Source organism: Phyllostomus discolor, chromosome X, assembly GCF_004126475.2.
Source record: "Phyllostomus discolor isolate MPI-MPIP mPhyDis1 chromosome X, mPhyDis1.pri.v3, whole genome shotgun sequence".
Taxonomy (NCBI): Eukaryota; Metazoa; Chordata; class Mammalia; order Chiroptera; family Phyllostomidae; genus Phyllostomus; species Phyllostomus discolor.
This window is the reverse complement of record NC_050198.1, coordinates 77,501,014-77,522,883: the sequence shown is the minus strand read 5'-3', so window position 1 is coordinate 77,522,883 and position 21,870 is coordinate 77,501,014. Positions and strand designations below refer to the sequence as shown.

The 21,870-nt window shown below is 33.9% G+C and overlaps 1 non-coding gene across 1 annotated transcript; it reads right to left on the bottom strand.

Annotated features, from left to right (window-relative positions):
- Positions 1-547: 547 nt before the first annotated feature.
- On the bottom strand, positions 548-738 carry LOC114505913. The gene has a single exon (XR_003685362.1). It is a non-coding gene; the product is annotated as a U2 spliceosomal RNA (small nuclear RNA).
- Positions 739-21,870: the final 21,132 nt, after the last annotated feature.

Below are 21,870 nucleotides of genomic sequence, written 5' to 3'. Positions count from 1 at the left end.
CAAATTTTCAGTAGATTTTCTCAATAATTATACTTACTGCATATGAACATCTGATTTTGTGCAATAGGACTCCCAGGTGAGGTATAATTATTATAATTAGTAATAATTTGCATGTCACCATATTTTTCAAGTGTTTTGCAGTAATTCCTCACAGTAATTCCATGTGTCAAATTCCTATCATCATCCCCATTTCACAGATGAGAAAATAGCAGCACAGAGACGCTAGTTATCTTGCCTCAGGTTACAGATTGATTCAAAGCTGGGCTTGGACTGAGAGGTTTTTATTAAAATTTTTGCAAGTAATTCAAGCCTTTTGGGAATGGTAACTAGTACAAAGCTTAGGTCAGTCCTTGGTTCCTATAGATTTTCAAAAACATAAGCAAGAGAGATTTTATTGTCTGTTGACTAGAAAGTGTCCAAGATGAATTTTGTGTTATTTAAATTTTATAATCTTAAATGAGTTACTTTAGTTTCAATTACCTTAATGTACATTAGTAATTAAATGAGAAATACACTATTCAGTAAGACTGTTGTTGTTGTTTTTTTTTTTTTTTGCACTGTTCCCTGAAGTACTGCAATACCTGGTCAATGTGCTGAGTGGATGGAGCAAACTCCTATTCCATCTTCCAGCTCCAAAAATCCATTTAATATTATGTCCTTGGATAGAGGATGTGTCATATATTAAACAGACAAGAACAGATACTGCACTTGATCTTAGCCAAGAAGCTGAGAAGCTATAGTAACATTGTTCTTATGCTGAACTACAATTCAATGTAGTGAGAATTAAGAATATAAAAAATGAGCTGTAATATATGAATGAAAGTACTTACATACATGTTTCATATGAAAGATAAACAGTATAGTTTAAAAATCTATATATAAGCATACTCCCTGTAAGCATTATGGAAAATTGCTTTCAGCCCATGTTCAGTTAGCTCGATTTCTTTGCCTGATACTAATGAGACCAATGTTACACCATCAATCCCCAAATGGGTCAATTAGTTTTGCTCTGTCCCTGGACAAAATCGTACACAAAACCCTAAATAGCTGTCTCCTCAAACAGCTGTTATATTCACATGGAACTATCAGAAAGGAAGATATTGTGTCCTTCTTAATGTCACTCTGACCTGATGAATTCAGATAATACTTTCTTACTGATTATTTGTTTTATAAATGTCAATTGTTCATAGCAGGATGGAGAACACCTATGCTCAAATCCATCACAAAGATATATTCTTAAAATACGATGAATAAATGCAAGTGCTAGAGTCATAAAGGATGATGTGTAAGCCTTGTTTGCTACACAAATTGATCCCTATTCATTTCAGGAATCAAAATGAATTTTCAAAAGCAATTAAAGAACAAAGAATTTGATATTCAACTTAGGAGATACACATACTCAGGCCAATCACATACTGAATTTATTATGATTGACCACTAGATTAATATGTTCTTTCTAGATTACTACTCTTATATAAAATCTTATGGTAGTATTTTCAAGTACATTAATGCTAGGAAAAACTTTAGTAAAAATAACACAACAAAACATAACAAATTACGGAGTAAGAAAAAATAGTAATTACAAGCAAAGATGCAGAAACTCTAGAGACAAAACCATATTAGCGAAATGCCACTGAACATCGAGTTCATTGTATCTGCCACACTGTAACTGTTACTAGAAAACTTTTAGTATTTCCCATGAGCCAAAGAAATGCTTTATTCAAGGTATTTGAGCTAATTTCTTTTCAGTTATTTGGTCTGCTTTTTGAATTCCTACTAGGAAACAGTCAGAAGAATCTGAGGGGAAAGTCATAGCTCTAACAAAAGCAGTAAAAGAAAATTGAAATTATTTCCATAAAATTTGATGGAGATGTTTCCCGTTTAGTACAAGGTAAGTTATAATTGCATGTAGCTTAAAATGTGGCAGTGATTATGTGTCGAAAAGAAGACCCACAATAAAACTCATATTAATCTCTGGAAGAAGAATTGATATGTTAATCTTGATTATATCACTGTCTAGGGGGGAGACTTCATACAAGTTATTTAACAATACAAAGCTTCCCTATTCTTACTTACAGAGTGAAGTTTACAATATCATCTTTATAAGGTTATTGTGATGATTTAATGAAACTGCATGTGAAAATCTTAACATAATGCATAAAATTAGTGTTTTCTTACTATTAATATTAAATTATTTAGATTGATACTGGGTTAGTATTACCTTTGGTGTTAGCATCATTATTGGTATTATTTACAAATATAATTAGTGTTTTCAAGTTTCATGAGACTAGATGACAAGTTATTTGCCCAAACATCTAATAGCATAGATTTCAGAGTTGATGCTTGAAAGAGTTGAGACTTTCAGGGCTGTTGGAATAAAATTAATGCATTGTATATGTGAGAAAGATATTAATTTTGCAGGCCAGTGTTGCAATGCTATGGACTGAATACTTGTGTCTTTCCAAAGCTTATTGTTGAATCCCTAAACACCAATTTAATGATATTTAGAGGTGGGGCCTTCAAGAGAAATCAGGATTAGATTATTAGATTAGGTCATGGCACTGGGACTCTCATGATAGAATTAGAGTCCTTATGAAGAGGAAGAAATAGGAGAACTCTCAATCTGCCACATGAAGATATTGCAAAATGTCAGCAATCTGCAAACAAGTAAAAGAACTCTCACCGGACACTGAATCTGCTAGCACCTTGAAATTGGGCTTTGTAGCCTCCAAAGTTTGAGAAGTGTTTGTTATAGCAGCCTGAGCAAAACAAAACACCAGGATTCATGTTTCTGTGTTAGTGTTTTAAAAACAACTCCCAAGGGAGAAGTTAGAAAAGGGAATTTTGAAAATAAGAAAAGCTCCAAAACCAATTTTGAAAAATAACATAAATTCTTTTAAAATGCTAGTTTACATTATTTCAATGTTTGCTTCTGAATATATCTATGCACATAATTCTATGTGGGTATTCACCTAAATGCTTTATAAATTTATCACTTTATAAATTTAGAATCATTCAGTACACAGAGATAGATTACGAAGTTCCTCTACTTAATAGTTTTATAAACTTGTTAACTTTATATTATAATCTCTCTGTGCCTCATTTTCTCCATTTATAAAATGAGAATAATAATACTAATACTTATAATATTGAGCTTTTGTAACAATTAAATGAATTAACATCTGTGAAGTATTGAAGAATTCCTAGCATATACGAAGCTCTGCAGAAGTATAAGCCGTAAGCATTAACATGCCTGCCTATATTACCAACTCGAAATTTTATTCTACAATGTGATATTTTGTGTTTTTTTAAGATTTTATTTATTTATTCTTAGAGAGAGGGTAAGGGAGGGAGACAGAGGGAGAGAAACATCAATGTGTGGTTGCATCTCGAGCGCCCCGTACTGGTGACCTGGCCTGCAACTCAGGCATGTGCCTTGACTGGGAATGGAACCAATGACCCTTTGGTTCACAGAACGGCACTCAATCTGTTAACCCACACCAGGCAGGGGTACAATGTAATATTTTCAAAGCTATATAATATTAATATCAGAAACTGAATATTTCTAGCCAATCCTTCATCTGTGGGTATTTCTGATAGTTCTGATTTTTTTTTCAATTTTGTATTATTCCAGTGAACATTCTTATAACTAAATATTTTCTCAAATAATATATGTCACACAATAACACTATGAATCTCACAAATAAAAAGGCTGGGTCTCTACCAGATTATTCTATAGCAAATCCTGTCATTCCAAATATCACTTATGAAAACAGGGATGCCTGTCATATTTTAATGTTTTACTTGTAAATGTGAACAACCGAAGAGGTTAGACAGATTTTATTATTAATTTCAAGAGTGTTGGTACCATTCAACCATTGACTCCTAACCAAGTGTGTTTTATTTCACTATATTCAATTATTTATGCATGCCCTGCAGATTTTCCTTTGTGTAGGTCCTCCCAATTTCTTATTAAGTACATTCTTAGTATTTTTTACAAAATCGTTTCTGTTGTTGTATCTTCCTTTTTCACTTTCCATGTGAAACACATTCAAGCTTGGTATGAATTTTCTTGATTCCCATCCAGATTTTGTCCTGAACTTAAAGAGTGCAAGTATAATTACAGTGTTGCACATAACTTGAATATCTCTACTGTAAGACAATTAAGACAAACTCTAAAATGCTTCAAAAACTGTGATGCATCTTAATTATACAACTATCATATATTTTGAACTCTATATGCTGTGATGTACTGAAATTAATAACAGGAAAATGGTGAAGCCATGAAACCTGAATAGACTTCATATATCATAATTATAATTAGATTCAATAAAATGATTTGATTTAATACATCACAATTTATGTAACAAATTGCATAAAATTCCATTTTTTATAATATCTGCCTTAAGTTTATAGTAACAAATAAAAACCGTAGCAAATAAAAATAAAAGTGCTTTAATTAGCCATTCCATTTGAAATCACTTTTTAACTATTTTTATTGAATTTGAGTTATAATGATTAACAAAATTATGTAGGTTTCAAGTGTACAATTCTGTAACACATTATCTGTATATGGTACTGTATATTCACCACCCAAAGTCAAGTCTCCTGTCACCATTTATACCTCCTTTACCTTTTTGTACCTTTGCCTGCCTCTCTTTCCCTCTGGTAATCACCATATTGTTATCTGTGTCTGTGAGGTCATTTTATTTGCTTAATCCTTCTACCTATTTCACCCAGACCTCCAATTCCCCAGGCTCTGATAGCTATCTATAAGTCTGTTTCTATAGATACTATAAGTTCTGTTTCTTGTTTGTTTCTTTTGTTTATTACATTCCACATATATGTACAATCATATGGCATTTGTCTTTCTCTGGCTTATTTGACTTAGCATAATTCTTTTCAGGTCCACTCATGCTGTAGCAAATGTTAAGATCCTCTTCTTTTTATGGTTGAGTAGTATTCCATTGTGTAAAAATACCACAGCTTTTTTATCCACTCATATACTGATGGGCACGTGGACTGTTTCTAAATCTTGGCTATTGTAAATAGTGTTGCAGTGAATACGGGGTGTATATATTCTTTTGAATCTGTGTGTCAGACTTCTTCAAATACATTCCAATAGGTGGAATCACTGGGTCATTAGGAAGATCTATTTTTAATTTTTGAGGAAACCCCATACTGTTTTTCATAGAGGCATATACCATGTTCATGGATAGGAGGAATTAATATAATTAAGATGTTCATACTAACCAAAGTAATCTATAGATACAAGATGATATCCAAGATACCAATTGTGTATTTCACAGATCTAGAACAAATATTCCAAAAATTTATATGCAAAAGATCCCAAATTACCATAGCAATCTTGAGGAAGAAAAATGAGTTTGGAGGAATCATAATAACTGATATCAAACTATACTACAAGGGCATAGTAATCATAACAGCACATTACTGGCATAAAAACAGAAATAATGGTCAATGGAAGAATACTGAAAGCCCAGAAATAAATGCATGCCTTTGTGGTAAACTAATTCTTGACAAAGGAGGCAAGAACATATAATGCGGAAAAGACAGTGTATTCAACAATGGTGCTGGAAAAATTGGACAGATGCATTAAAAAAATGAAACTGGGCCACTGTCTTACATCATGCATAAGAATTAACTCAAAGTGAATTGAAGACTTAAATGTAAGACTTGAAACCATAAAAATTCTAGAAGAAAACAAAGGCAGAATGAGTTCTGGCATTTCCCTTAGTAACATTTTTCTGATATATCTCCTTGGGCAAATGAAATAAAAGAAAAAATTAACAGATGGGACTACATCAAACCAAAAAGTTTTGCACAGCAAAGGAAACCATCGACAAAATGAAAGGAGAACACACTGAATAAGAGACCATAGTCATCAATGACCCATCTGATAAGCGTTAATAGCCAAAATTAATAAAGAACTTGTGCAACTAAACATCAAAAAAAGTAAAACCAAACAATTCAATTAAAAGTGGGCAAAAGACCTAAATAGACACTTCTCCAAAGAGTTCATACAGATGATCAATAGATGTATGAAAAGATGCTCATTGTATCTAATCATCAGCGAAATGGAAATTAAAACCAAAATGAGAGGTTTTTGCTGAGTAGCTCAGTTGGTTGGAATGTCATCTTAACATGTCCAGTGTGTGAGTTCAATCTTTGGTTAGGACACATACAAGAATCAACTAATAAATGCATAAATAAGTGGAACAACAGATCAATATCTCTCTCTAAAATAAATAAAATATGAAATTTAACATTAAAAAGAAAAACACAAGATATCACTTCACACTCATCAGAATGACTATTATTAATTATTATTAATAAGTCCATAAACAATTTGTATTCCCTTTTCTCCACATCTTTGCCAAAACTTATTTGTTGATTTATTGATGATAACCATTCTGACAGGCTTGAGGTCATAATCATTGTGGTTTTAACTTGCATTTATCTGATTATTAGTGACTTTGGAAGTCTTATGTCTATTGGCCATCTACATATCCTCTTTGGACAAGTGTCTATTGAGGTCTTTTGCCCATTTTTTAATTGGATTGTTTGTTTTTGGTGTTTAGTTGCACAAGTTCTTTATTAATTTTGGCTATTAACCCTTATCATACGGGTCATTGGTGAATATGGTCTCTTATTCAGTGTGTTCTCTTTTCATTTTGTCAATGGTTTCCTTTGCTGTGCAAAACTTTTTGGTTTGATGTAGTCCCATCTGTTTATTTTTTCTTTTATTTCATTTGCCCGAGGAGATATATCAGAAAAATGTTACTAAGAGAAATGTCTGAGATCATTTTGCCTTTGTTTTCTTCTAGAATTTTTATAGTTTCAAGTCTTACATTTAAGTCTTTAATCCATTTTCAGTTTATTCTTGCATATGGTATAAGAAGGTGGCCTGGTTTCAATTTTTTCATTTATATGTCTAATTTTGTCTGTCTCTATCTTATCTAATCCTATACCATTTATTGAATAAACTCTCTTTTCTCCATCATATGTTCTTGCCTTTTTTGTCAAATATTAATTGATCATATAAGCATGAGCTTATTTCTTAGTAAAGTCACTTTTAATGAGGATTTTTTATAGTAATTTTGAGACAGGTATGTTTATGTGTGTATATATGTATGAATATCAATGTGTGTGTTATATACAGAGTCAGGTAGAAGTAACACCTGCTTGAGTGTGGTTGGTAAGGTAATAATATAAGTGTAATAATTTATAGTTGCAATTTGAATATTTCACCTAAGATTTCATATGGTGTGCTCAAGTGTGACATTGCTATGTTACAGAATAACATACTTATGATTTTGTAATAAATGATTTTGTAATAAAAGAGGGGAGTTATTTGTGCCAAACCCTGTATATGCATACATTTGCCTGAGTTGCTCCGCAAGTATGACTAAATACAAGCCAAAGACAACCTGAAACAAAATGATGCATTTATACAGTATTTATACTCACATTACATTGTCTTATGCTCACAGCAATCCATTTCTTAAGTGAAAAGCTCTGGTGTAGTTTAAGAATTTTGCCCAAGTTTACGGTTGCTGTCACGCCTCATTTGTTTTTTTTTTTTTTTTATTTTATGGCCAGTGCTCTTTTTACTGTGTCTCCCAAGAAACTCACAGTTCATATTTTAAGTCTTATTATATCAATATGAAAACTATCCACAGTTAATTTTGCAAAATGCCATATTTATCTAATATTTATCAAAAACATACACTAGGTATTTAAAAAATACTAGATAAATAACTTGACAAAATTTTAAATACATGTATTTGTCATTAAGAAAAAATGCTTGTTAAATGTTATAGAGACCTCTACACAATTTCTAGAAAGAATCTGAATTCATTTCATGTTTTGTTAAGTACATGAAAATGAAAAACTTTTTTACACCAAACACTTTGTACTGAGCTCTTTTTATGGCTTAAATTTTCTAAAATATATGAATTACCTTAACTTTGTCTGTCAGAGGTGTTCATTAGTGAAATATTACAAAACAATTCCCAAAAACTTATGTTAGTGCTACATAAAATAGTTCCTAATGAGTTCAGCTTAATCAGTGATTGTGTTGTGAACACATTACAATAGAAATCAAAAGTGAATGGCCACATTAAGGAGATTCTAGTTGGTAACTCTGTGTCTTTTTTTTTTAAGGTAATCAGGTTTTCTGAAGAGCTAAATAAAGAGATAATTTTCAATCATTAGGCTAAAGGAAGAAAAATATACTTGTATGACAAGTAAATATTGGCTGAAATCACAAAAGAAACAAAATGGGCAGTCAAGGAAAACCTAGACCAGAATTTTCTCTTTAAGACAAGAAACACTTCAAAAAAATTGGGTGAAATTAGTCGATTTTTATCTAGTACCTACTATGAGAAATGGAATGAAATTAACATTTACATTCTGTATAATATATGCCCACAGCTAGAAACTGCATTATTAGTATTATTACTACCAGTAGTATTTATGAATCCCCACAACTCTTGGATGTAGGTGCTATAATCCTGATTGCTTATCTGAGAAAACTGTGACTTGGAGAGGTGAGGAAGCAAAATTTTATCAACCTTCAAGACTCTCAGATACTCCATGTAGTGGATATTTCAATTTCCAGTTTCAAGTAATGAACCAGACATCCAGAGAGGTTATGTAACCTGCAAAAACACACAGGTTAAGAATAGTCTCAATGTAACTTTACCATTAAAGATGAATTTCTTTTATCTACCAGTCATTTTACAACATTATCATGCATCAGAATTGTATTGTTAAAACAAAAGTTAGTAATTAACTGAAACTTCTGGGCTCCATCCCCAAAGTTTTTGAATCAGAAAGACTGGGGTGGGACCTACGGGTGTGCATTTCTAAAAAGTTTCCATATTAGCCAGGCAGTGAAAGACAAATACCACATGATATCACCTTTAACAGGAATCTAAACAACAAAACAAAACAAAACAAAAAACTAGCAAAATATAACCAAAGACACTGAAATAGGGGATAGTCTGACAGTGGCCAGAGGGGAGAGAAGAGGGAATTTCAGGGGGGAATGGGTAGGGATTACAGGAACAAATTTGGAGGACACATGGACAAAAACTAAGGGTGGGGGGTAATGGGGGGAAGGGGGAGGGTTGGGTGGAGGGGCTGGAACGGGAGTAGGGGGGAGAAAACTGTACTTGAAAATGATTGAAATAAAAAAAAATAATAAATAAAAATAAAATTAAAAAAAAAGTTTCCATATTATATTACTGCTACTAATTACGGGGACTACAGATTGATAACTGGTCAGGGAATAATAACTAAGAAGAAAGGAGACAAGTACACTTTTAGTTGAACAAAGGGATTGAAAAGCTAAAAGATATATTGTCAGAAACATAATGGTCAATTATACATTTGATGTGAAAGGTAAAAGAGAGCCATAGGTGAGGTTTTAAGATGTTGTCATAGGGATGGCAGTAGCTGAGAGAGAAAAATAGGCTACCTATTTCTCTTTTGTTTTCTTTCACTTTACAGAAACAAAATAATGCATTCAGAGTGAAGTTATATTATATGTCTTTTTAATTGCTCTTTTTATTTTGCATTTGGCAGAGTTTATTTTTAGCAATAAAGAGCAATGGCACAGAACTCATTAAGTAAATTATTTTTCAATTTTTTCATTTCTTATTTTTGTTTGTTGTTTTTTTTTAACCAACCTTATTTTAAGTGATAGACAGGGATTTATTTCTTTTTTAATGGTAGAAGAATCAAGTAAATTAGATTTGAGATGTTTCAGCTCAGAGACAAATGGACTTAATAAGTAGCAGGTTAGTGTGGTGCAGTCCACAAGGAACAACTGCAATTAGAATAAAGCAGCCGTCATAAGATTAAAGTTTTTTTCAAGGTCAGGTCACCAAACTTATTAAGAAAAAACTAACAGGATGCAGAAAGAGTCAATACTGAAACCCTCTACTGGACATATAAACAATGCAAGAATGGCTGTGAACTTTAGTCAACATCTATTGCCAACTGATCCTGGGGATAAATTGTGTCATGAAAATATTTTTATGAATAAACGTATATTTGCATCCCTTTATTTCCTCTAAATGAATTGAACTATGGATGGAAAAAATTTAGTCTCAACAGAAAGAGAGATAAACTTCTTCATTCAGTGTTCAGAAAGTTGGGTTCTTAATTAAATTAGTGGAGTATAGCCTATTAGTTAAAGACTAGAAACAAAATTAAAGGAATATACTACATAGAAAGAAAATAAAGGACCTAGGGAAGAAATTGTTGACTTCTTTTGTATCATGGCTATGAGATACTTTATTAATTCCTTTTCAAACTAATATTTTATGCATAAAACAAAATTAAATATAAAAATAATGAGTTACGTACCAAATATTAAAAACTAAATTTATTATATCTTAATATACATGTTTTATTAACAAAATAACCTATATTAGAAAAGCCATTAAAATTTATTTATTTGACATTTCAGTGTGAGGGTAATTTCTGCTTAGTTTGAATAAGGTCATTAACCTGTGAGTCGACATACATGTCCTACTGTATATCCAATCAACTTAATTTTTAATTTTTTACATTGTTAAAAGAGCAAAAAAGATATATTTGCAAAGATATATTATTGAAAATGGAACTAAAACTTTCATAGCTCTTTGAAATGCAGAAATAAGTTTCTCACAGTGAACACTGGCATTGCCCAAGGCTTTTTAAGTTAAAATGTAATTGTAGAAAGATCTTTTGTTCTAACAATCAGTGAGTTCATCTTTGGTTAGTTTAACATCTTTTACACAGTTTATATCACAAGGAAAGACTGTTCAACCATGGTTTAAATTTAATACTGTCAATAAAGAAATACCTTTGGAAAGTATTCTGATGTGTTTTAGGGATTTGCAGATTTCTCTTTTCAAATAAATTGAGAGAGAACTTTATACCTCCACTTCATATGGTAAAGCATTTCCTCCAGCAATTAAAGTTTTCAAGAATGTAGATTTCTACTGTTCTTCTTTATTGGGAGCTTAGCCAAGAAGGATTGGAATTTTAAAGAATTATAATGGTAACTTTAGGATCTTAAAAAAAATTTATCTCATTCATATGGTGAAAATATCTTTCAGGTAAGCCATCCAGTGGATAAAATTTTTCTTGCAAAGTGAGCCAAATGAGATTTTTTTGTGTGGAATAGGTAAAATTTCTGTTCCTGGTTTGAACCATCACTATAAGCCTTATGTTGGAAGCCACTAAACTTCCATGTGGTAAAGTATACTATTCTCCTATTTTTTAAATGTTTAAATTTGGGGGGGATTACTATAGATTTTTAATAATTTTTATTGTTATTCTCTTACAGTTGCCCAATTTTTTTCCTTCGCCCTCCTCTACCCATCCCATTCCCCATTCACATATTCAATTCCCACACCATTGTCCATATCCTTGGGTCATTCACTTAAAAAATATTTAAAAATGAAGAAATTTCAGAGCCCTGGCTGGCGTAGCTCAGTGGATTGAGCGCGGACTGGGAACCAAAGTGTCCCAGGTTCAATTCCCAGCCAGCGTACATTTCTGGGTTGCAGGCCATAACCCCCAGCAACCGCACATTGATGTTTCTCTCTCTTTCTCTCTTTCTCTCTCTCTCTCTCTCCCCCTTCCCTCCCTAAAAATAAATAAATAAAATCTTTAAAAAAATGAAGAAATTTCAAGATGTATTGACAATATTTATGTTTCTTGAAAAAACTTCTTTCAGGCATATTGCAAAAGGTTTTGTTGCCAGTTCACATCTCTGTAAAAAGCAGTGAGTGACAATGACAAAAGGAGGTTCCTTTTATTTTTTTAACTGAAGTAGCAAAAACAGATGCATTATCTATCATTGGGGAAGCTCCATCTGTGCGAAGAGTATGATGCTTTTTTTTCCTGTCAAATATTTGTCTGGCAAAACAACTTTTTACCATTTCCAAACATAAACAGCTTTTGCAGTATCCAAAAGGGACTCACAAAATAAGATTCATTTTTTGGAAAGTGTCAGTATGTGTACCATTAGCAAAACCAATCTGTTGGCTACACTAAGAAATTTCTATAGCTCCATCTAGTAACATACTCAGTAGGAATGTGGAAGCTGTCAATCCCTTGATGATTTGTTTTAAGAATCTATGGGAGGGAATTTCAGGGGAGAATGGGAAGAGTTTACAGGAACAAATATAAAGGACACATGGACAAAAACTAGGGAAGTGGAAATGGGACGGAGGTGGAGAGGGATGGGTGGGTGGGCTGGGATTGGAGTAAAGTGCAGAAAACTGTACTTGAACAATGATTAAAATAAAAATTTTAAAAAAGAACTTATCACATTCTTCCCCTTTCATCCATAAACTATTTTTCTCTCTCCCAGTTTGTGTGACTTTATGAAGTCTCTGTAATAGTGTGAGAACCTAATACTGAGCAATCTCATGGAAGGTCTAATGACCATAATTTTAAAGTAATAATTAACATATATGGTATTTCAAAACTAAAATAAATTGAAAAATATAGCTCATTTTTTATTGGTAACAATATCATAGGTTCTTTCAATGACACTGTAGGTTGTGCCCTACATTCGTGAGAAAGGAAACCCCCCTGGTTGTAATGTATCCATAGGTCTGTTGGGGACATGTAGATCCCAGCTTAAGAAGTCCTGATCAAGAGGTTTATCAATGAACAGAACTGTTACTTAGAATTATACCTATTTTATACATAACATCTCCTTTGAATTTCCTACACATGAACTATGCACTTTGCATTATTCATATGACTTTTCTCAATTTTACTGGTGTGTTTAGCTCTAGAATTAATTTTTTATGTCTTATTTATTTTATTTTTTCTAGTTCTATTTAATCTTAATCTAAGATAAGAGGAAAGGGAGACATTTAAGATTCCCTCACAAGTGCAGAGAGCCCCAAATAAGATGAACCTAAAAAGGTCCACACCAATACACATCATAACTAAACTACCAAAAGTCAAAGTCAAAGAAAGAATTTCAAAAGCAGCAAAAGAAAGACAATTACTTAACTCCTAGGGAGCTTCCATAAGATTATCAGTTGATTTCTCAATGAAAACTTTTCAGGCCAAAAGGGATTGTCATGAAATATTCAAAGCGATGAAAAGCAAGGACCTACAACCAAGATTACTCTACCCAGCAAAGCGATCATTTAGAATCAAAGGGCAGATAAAGTGCTTCCCAGGCAAAAAAGCTAAATAAGTTAATCACCACCAAACCAGTAATGTATAAAATGTTAAAGGGTCTTCTTTATGAAGAAAAAATGGAGATAAAATATGAATAATAAAATGGCAATTGACACATTTATCTATCAACAATTACTTTAAATGCAAATGGATTAAATGCTTCAATCAAAATGCATACTGTGGCTGAATGGATTATAAAACAAGACTTTTACCTATGTTGTCCACAAGAGACTTCAGATGAAAATGCACACAGATTGAAAGTAAATGAATGATAAAAGATATTTCATCATAATGGAAATAGGAAAAGCTGTGGTAGCAATATTTGTATCAGACAAAATACACTTTAAAATAAAGGCTATAATAAGAAACAAGAAAGGACCCAGCAATTCCAGTTCAGGGTACTTATCCAAAAAAATCCAAAACACTAATTCAAAAAGACAAATACATTAATACATTTATTGCAGCATTGTTTACAATAGCCAACATATGAGAGCAAACTAAGTACCCATCAATAGGTGAATGGATAAAAAAGTGGTGCATATACACAATGAAATATATGATTCAGAAATATAAAGAATGAAATCTTGCTATCTGCAACATCATGGATGGACATAGAGGATACTGTGCTGAGTGAAATAAAAAGACAGAGGAAGACAAATTCCAGATGATTTCACATATATGTGAAATCTAAAAGACAAAATAAATGAACAAGCAGAATAGAAACAGACTCATCAATACAGAGAACAATTTGATGTTTGCAAGATGGGAGGGGTTTGGGGGAATAGGTAAAAAATGTGAAGGGATTAAGGAGTGTGAATTGGTAGTTAATATAGCCAAATGATAGTCATGGTGATATAAAATACAGCTAAGGAACATAGTCAATAATATTACAATCACTATGTATGGTGTCAGGTGAGCACTAAATTTATCAGGGAAATCACTTCCTAAGTTATGTAAATGTCTAATCATTGAGTAGTATACCTGAAACTAATATCTTCTTTTGCGTCAACTGAAATTGAAAAATAAAATCTTTTAAAGAATTTTTAAAAAGGTTCCCTCAGCAGCCAAGATGGAGGCATAGGTGGACACACCGTGCTTTCTCACACAACCAAAATTAAGGACAAAAAAAATATAGAAACAAAAGAAACAACCAGAACAGACTGAAAATTGAACTGTACAAAAGTCCAACAACCATTTATCCAGACAGGTAAGAGGGGTGGAATCGGCAGCCAGCAGAGAGGGGTCTCAGCATGAAAAAGCAGTGGCTGGTAGACCCCAGGCATGCAGATGATGGCTAGCAGACCCTGGTGGCAGACCCTGGGCATGGGGAGGCAACAAGCAGACCCAGTGAAGCGCACAAGGCAGCTGGCTGTCCACAGTCACACATTTGCATGCAGATAAACCAGGTAAAAACGGGCAGCACGACAGACTGTGCAACCGAGAGCCCCAGCCCCCAGAAATAAAGCCTAAAAGCACTGATTGAAAACACTTGTGGACATTGAGGTGCCAGGAGAGATTCCCAGCCTCACAGGAGAGTATGTTGGAGAGACCCACAGGGTCCTAGAACGGACACAAGCCCACCCGCCTGGGAACCAGCACCACAAGGGCCCAATTTGCTTGGGGGAAGCAGCAGAGGGAACTAAAATCCCAGAGAGAGAGCAGAGCAAGATAACATTGTTCCCTCTCAGACCCCACCCCCACATACAACGTCATAATCCAGTGACTGGGTGCCCCACTCAGGTGAACACCTAAGGCTCCACCCCTCAGACGTAACAGGCATGACCAGACCCCCCCCCCAAAAAAATGGCTCACACAGAAGAACAAATCAAAATTCCAGAGCCAATACTTTTAAGTGACTAAGAGATAGCCAACCTATCAGATGCACAGTTCAAAGCACTGGTGATCAGGATGCTCACAGAATTGGTTGATTTTGGTCGCAAATTAGATGAGAAAATGAAGGCTACACTAAGTGAAATAAAGAAAAATGCACAGGGAACCAATAGTGATGGAAAGAAAACTGGGTCTCACATCAATGGAGTGCACCAGAAGGGAGAAAAAAACATACAATCAGAAAAAGAATGAAGAAATAAGAATTCAAAAAAATGAGGAGAGGCTGAGGAACATCCAGGACATACTTAAACTTTCCAAAATCTGAATCATAGGGGTACTAGAAGGAGAAGAGGAAGAGCAACAAGTGGAAAACTTATTTCAACAAATAATAAAGGAGAACTTTCCCAATCTGGCAAAGGAAACAGACTTCCAGGAAGTCCAGGAAGCTCAGAGAGCCCCAAAGAAGTTGGACCCAAGGAGGAACACACCAAGGCACATCATAATTACATTAGCCAAGATTAAAATGAAGGAGAGAATTCTAGAAGCAGCAAGAGATAAGAGGACAGTCACCTACAAAGGAGTTCCCATCAGACTTTCAGCTGATTTCTCAAAAGAGACCTTGCAGGTAAGAAGGAGCTGGAAAGAAGTATTCCAAGTCATGAAAGGCTAGGATCTACATCCAAGATTGCTCTGTCCAGCAAAGCTTTCATTTAGAATGGAAGGGCAGATAAAGTGCTTCTCAGTTAAGGTCAAGTGAAAGGAGTTCATCATCACCAAGCCCTTATTATATGAAATGTTAAAGGGACTTATCTAAGAAAAAGAGGATAAATATGAACAGTGAAAAGACAGCAAACTCATTGTTATTAACAACCACTTCAAAAACAAAAGCAAACTAAGCAAACAAATAGAACAGGAACAGAACCACAGAAACGGTGATCACATGGAGGGTTAGCAACCAGGGAGTGGAAGGAGGGGAGAGGGGTAAAGGCACAGAGAAAAGTAGCATAGATAGTAGATAGAAAATAGAGAGTGGGAGGGTAAGAATAGTAGGGGAAATATAGAAGCTAAATAACTTATGACACATGGACATGAACTAAAGGGGTGAATGTGGGTGGGAGAGGGTGTGCAGGGTAGAGGTGAATGAAGGGGGGGAATGGGACAACTATAATAGCATAATCAATAAAATATATTTTTAAAAAAAGGTTCCCTCATACAATCATGCTTAGCTTCTTTTAAAAGATATATTTGAATTAAAGGACACAATGAACTCACAGGACTGTGATGAAATGTGTGAATTAGACAAATAATGAGATTGGGATTGGAAAAAGAAGAAGGGTCAAATGAAAACACTTGATTTTCCAAATGGAATAGGGTGTAAAATTATAATTATGGAAAATTATAGAATCCCTTTGCAATTTCTTCCTAATATAACTATATCCTATTGTTTTCACTGTGTTCCATTTTGAGAATATAGAAGTTATCTAATTTCAAATGCCAATAGGATATATTTTAAATTCAAAAACTTCTTGTACAAGCACTTTAAATTTGATAAATTTGTTTTCTCATCTGTAATATGGAAGTAATAACAATACCTACCTCATAGGATTATTATGATGATTATGTGACAGAATTACTATTATGCAAAATTCAAAGTCTGAGTGGAACTTAGTACTCAATAAATCTTATCATTTATGGCCATCATCAAAATTCTTTTTTGTATAGTTATAATTTAAAGCACAAAATATTTTAAGCAGTTAGCACAATGAATTTTTTATTTTAGAGAAATACATGTGGCAACAAGACTAATGACAGCTTTTAGTTATGCTTATTTTTTACCTTATATTTCATGTCATTATATTAGTAATGCATGTCATAGTTTTAGCCTATGAAAAAATGGCATTGTGCCAACTGCCTCAGAAATCATTGCTATTACCAGCCTGTCTGAATGAAGGTGAAGATGACTTTGGAGTAAGGAGACTTCTGGGAAGAAAATCAGAGGAACTTGTTCATCATTAGAAAGGATATCACAACATGTATAAATATATCTAGCTTTCAGACATCAATAAGGAAATAATGTGTTTACTTAGGACACATTAGTTGAATATTTATTATATATTAGGAGCTCTTATAGATTCTTTGGATACATCGGTCAAAAATAAAGTAAAACAAAGCCTCTTACATTCATGGACATTCTAGTAAGGCAGAGGAAGATGTACAATGAACAATCAATCGATAAATAAATCAATGGTATGCTATACTGAAAGGAAATAAAAGACATGGGGAAAGTAGTAAAGCAGAATTAAAGAAATAAGACATATGTGGATGACAGATTTATAATTATATGTAAAGGGTAACAATACGTAGACCACATTTGGGCAATAACATTCAGACAGACTTGAGGGAGATAAAGAAGCTAATCACATTTGTTTGTAGAAGAACATTCTAAGAATAGATAGTACAAACTTCATATGTTTTAATGCACCTATTATGCTGTAGATGATGTAAAGATTCCAATAAGTCTGAAGCAAGGTAATTGAAAGAAAACCAGTAGAAAATTAAGTCAAAAAAGAAACATGAGCATGGGGTTAAATCACTTAAAGCTTTCAAGTGAATGGAAACATTTTGACTTGTATTCTAAATTGAAGCGATATGAGAGGAATTATATTTTAAAACACTATTTTCACTGAAGTGTTCAGAATCTATTACAGAGAAACAAGGACAGAGGCAGAAAAATTTAGAGTAAGTGATATTAACAGACTGGCCTATGGTGTAGTAGTGGAGGTGTTGAGAAATGGTCAACTTCTGCATATGTGTCAAAGCTTTAGTAGATAGGCCTTGTTGATGGATTGAATAAAGTCTGAAAAAAGTAAGGTGTTCAGGATACGTCTGAGATTCTGAACCTGAGCAACTGAGAGTTTAGACTTACCAATGAAACACGATTCTGAGGGCCCCAGGAAATACAAGTTTGTGGACTTCAATCTTAGACATGTTGCCTTGAAGATACCAGTTGGATTTCCAAGTGTAAATGTTAGTAAGTAGTTGGGTACAACATTCTAAAGTTTATAAGAGTGTCTTAGCTGGAAATACAAATGTAGAAGTTACCATCATAGAAGAGAAAATTTAGTCATGAAGTTGGATAAGATAATGGAAGACTGAAGATGAAGAAGGAAAGGGGAACTAGAAGTAAGCCATGGGTAACTCTAATATTAAGAGGTCAATTAGAGAGGAGGAATCAACAAAAGGTTCAAAAGTAATAGCATAAGGAAAATTGGTAGAATGTAATATCCTGGAAGCTTAATGAAAAATCTTATTAAGAGTCAGAAGTGATTAATCACATGTTCATTGAGAAATGTCCATAACAGCGCCCTGGCTGGCATAGCTCAGTGGATTGAGTGCGGGCTGGGAACCAAAGTGCCCCAGGTTCGATTCCCAGCCAGGGTACATTCCTGGGTTGCAGGCCATAACCCCCAGCAACCGCACATTGATGCCTCTCTCTCTCTCTCTCTCTCTCTCTCTCTCTCTCTCTCTCTCTCTCTCTCTCTCTCTCCCCCTTCCCTCTCTAAAAAATAAATAAATAAAATCTTTAAAAAAAAAAAGAAATGTCCATAACAGCAACACAGAAATGTTTGGTGGAGTTCAGAGAAATGAAAGCTTCAGTATCCTTTGGATATAATCCCAGTAGTGCGATTGCTTGGTCAAAAGGCAGTTCCATTTTTAGTTTTCTGAGGAAATTCCATACTGTTTTCCACAGTGGCTGCACCAGTCTGCATTCCCACCAACAGGGTACAGGGTTGCCCTTTCTCCACAACCTCTCCAACACTTGTTGTTTGTTGATGTGTTTATGATGGCCATTCTGATGGGTGTGAAGTCGTATCTTATTGTGGGTTCAATTTGCATCTTTCTGATGGCTATTCATAAGAACCTATGCACCCCAATGTTCATAGCAGCACAATTTACAATAGCCAAGTGCTGGAAGCAACCTAAGTGCCCATCAGTAAATGAGTGGATCAGACAACAGTGGTACATTTACACAATGGAACACTATACAGTAGAAAGAAAGAAGAAACTCCTATCCTTTGCGACAGCATGGATAGAACTGGAGAGCATTGTGCTAAGTGAAATAAGCCAGGCAGTGGAAGACAAATACCAAATGGTCTCACCTTTAAGTGGAACCTCGTCAACAAAACAAATGAGCCAGCAAAATATAAACAGAGACATTGAATTACAGAACAAACTGACAGTAAGAAGATGGAGGTGGAAGGGGATAATAAGGGGAAGGGGGGAAGGGTTTTCAAGAACAACTATAAAGGAAACATGGACAAAACCAAGAGGGGATGGAAGCAGGGGAGAGAGGTGGGGATGGCTGAAATTGTGGGGGAAGGGAATGGTGAGTGGTAAATGCAGACAACAATAAAATATTTTTTTAAAAAAAGAAAGAAAAAATTAAAATGGGATCTTTTTTCCTTTTTTTAAAAGAGAAATGAAAGATTAATGGCAGTGAATTTAAGAGAAAATTTCAAAAAAGATAATTTGTTATACTACATTTGGTCAACTGTTCCAAGGAATATTGCCAGCAGGGGACAAAAGTAGATGTTTTTTGTCTTGGCTGGTGTGGCCAAGTGGATTCAGTGACGGCCTGTGAACCAAAGGTTTGTCAGTTTGATTCCCAGTAGGGGTATATACTTGGGTTGAGGCCCAGGTCCCCAGTAGGGTGTGCTCAAGAGGCACTTATATTGCTCTTCTTCTTTTTCTCCCTCCTTTCCCCTCTCTCTAAAAATAAATAAACAAAATCTTTTTTAAAAGAGTATATTTTTCATCGTTAATATGGGACAAATAAAAATATGCTTGTATTCAGATTAGAAAAATCCAGCAGAAATTGATTGATGATGAAGGAAAAAGGTAAGAATTGTTGAAATAGTATTCTTGAGTAGGAAAGAAGTGGGACTTAGTGCGTTGGTGGAGGGATTTACATAAGCATGCAGAGAGCTCATCTGTGGAACAAGGTGTATATGGGCATTGAGATCAATTTGGTGAATATAAGAGGTAGCGAGGGTCTGTGGAAATTTTTTAAAATGTTTTTTACTTTGGAAAATTTCAAATATGAATATGTATATAAAGTAAAGAAATAGTATAATAAAATTTATCTACCATCACTGTTTCAAAATATAGCATTACTTTGTCAATCACTTTTCATAAAACAAACAATATTATTTGTTGAACTACTGTAATTCAAATATCAGGTATCATATTATTTCACTGATAATATCTTTAGTATTTATTTCCAACAAGACTTTTTCTTTTAACATAACTACCATATTACTATCAAGAAATGTAACAACATTAAGAATAATCTTGGGATAATGTCTAATTCCCAGTCCATGTTCACATTTCACCAATTGTTTCAAAACTGTCTTTTCATATTTGATTTGTATAAATCATGAACCAAGCAAGACCCATATATTACATTAGGTTAATATATTTAAAAAATATATTTAAATGTATACCAGCTTTATTTTCATACCATTTAAATATTCAACAAAATATGGGTATCTTAGGGCAGCATATATATTTAACAGAACTAGAACAAATATTTCAAAAATTTATATGGAACCACAAAAGCCCCCAGATACCAATAGTGATCCTGAGAAAGAAAAGCAAAGATGGAGGAAACACATTTCTTAATATCAAACTATATTATAAGGCCATAGTAAATAAAACAGTATGGTACTGGCATGAAAACAGACACATAGATAAATGGAACAGAATAAAGAACCCAGAGAAAACCCCACAGCTTTTTTTATTATTGTTCAAGTACAGTTGTCTCCATTTTCCTGACACCACTTTCCGCTGCCTAACCCTCCCCCACCTCCCACCCTCAATCCTTCTCCACCTTGGCTTTGACCATGGACCCTTTATACATGTTCCTTGATGACCCTTCCTCTTCTTTCCCCTGTTATCCCCAATTCCCCTCCCCTCTGTTACTGTCAGTTTGTTCTTTATTTCAATGTCTCTGGTTATATTTTGCTTGCTTGTAAGGATCCTGAAACACCACATTGAAAGAACCTAAACCTACAGCTTTGTAGTCAATTAGTATGCAACATAAGAAACAATCAGGTACAATGGACTAAAGATAATTTATTCAATAAACAGTGTTGGGAAAATTAGATAGATGTGTGCAAAAGAGTGAGACTGGATCACCTTCTTACACCACACACAAGAATAAATTCAAAATGTAACAAAGACTTAAATGTTAGACTCAAAACCATAAAAATCCTAAAAGAAAACCTAAGCAGAAAAAACCCAAACATTGTTTATAGCAATATTTTATCAGATATATCTCCACAGGCAAGGGAAATGAAAGAAAAAAAGATAAACAATTGGGACTACATCAAACTAAAAAGTTTTTGCACAGCAAAGGAAATCATCAAGAAAATAAAAAGATAACACACAGAATGGGGTGGTATATTCACCAATACAACTGATAAGGGGTTGATATCCAAAATTTATAAAGAACTTACAAAGCTCAACACCAAGACAACAAACAACCCCATTAAAACATGAATAAAGGACCTAAATAGACACTTTTCCAAAAAGGACATACAGATGGCCAATAGACATATGAAAAAATGTTCAATGTCACTAATCATCAGAGAGAGGCAAATTAAAACCAAAATGAGATATCATCTCACACTTATCAGAGTGGCTATCATCAATAAATAAAAAAAAAAAAAACAGCTAGTGCTTGTGGGGTTGGGGAGGAAGGGGAACACTTTTTCACTATTGGTGGGAATGCAGATTGGCATAGCCACTGTG